The 1,896-nt window shown below is 49.2% G+C and overlaps 1 pseudogene; it reads left to right on the top strand.

The window, feature by feature from the left end:
• Positions 1–296: 296 nt before the first annotated feature.
• On the top strand, positions 297–1,123 carry LOC126493526 (peflin-like; annotated as a pseudogene).
• Positions 1,124–1,896: the final 773 nt, after the last annotated feature.

Here is a 1,896-nt window from a genome sequence, read left to right as displayed (position 1 = left end):
GGTGTCAATTTGTGGGTCAGTAATATATTTATCTTTCCTCTGTGACTGTGGAAGAACTAAAATTCTATATTTTGAATCTCTTTAACATGTGTCTTGAAATTTGTTAGTGCTGCTCTGTTAAATCAATGAAGGAACTGAAAAGCATACAACCTTACTGAGGGCTTATTGTATACTATGAGTAGTATATATTCAATGAGATTTTTATATTAGGAAAACGACAATGCATAGTTAAAACTCAAAGACATTATGTATATTTAAAGTTCTTTAAAGATTAACTGTATGGGATCACAGTTGCCATGGCCAGCTATCCGTACGGGCAGAGTTGCCCTGAAGCAGCAGGACAGGCACCTGGAGCACTCCCACGTGGCTACTACACTGGACCTTCCCATGGTGGGGGCCAGTGTGCAGTGGATTCCCCTCCTGGCGGTGGTTATGGAGGTCCTGCCCCTGGAGGGCCCTATGGATACCCCAGTGCTGGGGGACTCCCCTCTGGAACTCCGAGGGGACCATATGGTGGTGTACCCCCAGGGCGCCCCTACAGTCAGCCACCTCCAAGTTCCTATGGTGCTCAGCAGCCTGGACCTCATGGACAGGATGGTGTCCTCCCCCCATTGTGGATCCTGAGGCCTACTCCTGGTTCCAGTCAGTGGATGCCTATCACAGCGGCTATATCTCCCTCAAGGAGCTGAAGCAGGCCCTCGTCAACTCTAACTGGTCCTTGTTCAATGATGAGACATGCATGATGATAAACATGTTTGATAAGACCAAATCTGACCGCATTGATGTCGTTGGCTTCTCAGCCCTATGGGAATTCCTCCAGCAGTGGAAGAGCCTCTTCCAGCAGTATGACCGGGACCGCTCTGGATCCATCAGCTCTGTAGAGTTGCAGCAAGTGCTATCACAGATGGACTACAACCTGAGCCCTCAGTTCACCAGCTCCTGGTGTCTTGCTACTGCACACGCTCTGCCACTCCCGTCATGCAGCTTGACTGCTTCATCAAGGTGTGTACCCATCTGCAGGTGTTGACTGAGGCCTTCCAAAAAAAATGACACCACCATACAGGGCAACATTCGGCTCAGCTTTGCGGACTTCGTCACCATGACAGCCTCTCGGATGCTATGATCCAGCCTACCCAACAAGAGTGGAGCACACCAATGGATGAGGCCTGTCTTCTCTTCCTCCTCTCCTAGCAAAGCTTTTCCTAGTCTGACCTAAGAAAGGACCAAAGGTTGAATAACCTGGGCTGTGGAATGGCACCACCTTGGGGTAGGGGATGCTGGTGGTGGCAGTGGAGTTAGTGTCTGGTCAGCTGTCCCTGGCCTCTGGCTTCCCCCTCTGTTCCCTGATGCCAGTGTAAAGCATCACCGCTGGCCTCTGCTGGCACTACTGTCATCCCTCATCAAGACCACCAGGTCAGATGAGTCCAGTTTCTGCTAAATGGACTTAGACTGAGCATGAGGGAGATTTGCTGGGACCAGTGCCTGGGATTCCTCAACTTCCACAATCCTTGTGTGTTAGCATTAGTTCACCTGAGACTTTGCCTGCTCTAGAGGCTTGGAGAATCTGCCATTTCAGCCATATCTGATGAGGTTCCTGCCCTCCAAAACTTGGACCCCTCACTGACCTGCCATGTTCCACTCAGCTTCAGTTCCAGGGGACAATTGTCACATCTTACTGCCAATGTTTATAATTTGCTTTTTTTCCCCATTTGGGGCCAAAAGTCCATAAAACTGTGAGTTTCAATAAAAGACGCTACAGTCCCATGCTCCTCCCTCCCCAAAAAAAGTTCTTTAAAGATGAGATTTCCACTATCCTGGGGAGATAGGTACATGAGAAGTACATGCTGTAATGACCATGTGTGCTGCTGGAACTTTGACAAATACCATGACCTCTAA

Source organism: Alexandromys fortis, unplaced genomic scaffold (genome assembly GCF_014885135.2).
Source record: "Alexandromys fortis isolate MF-2015 unplaced genomic scaffold, M_Fortis_MF-2015_v1.1 scaffold_309, whole genome shotgun sequence".
Taxonomy (NCBI): domain Eukaryota; kingdom Metazoa; phylum Chordata; class Mammalia; order Rodentia; family Cricetidae; genus Alexandromys; species Alexandromys fortis.
This window is presented reverse-complemented; position numbering and strand designations above follow the sequence as displayed.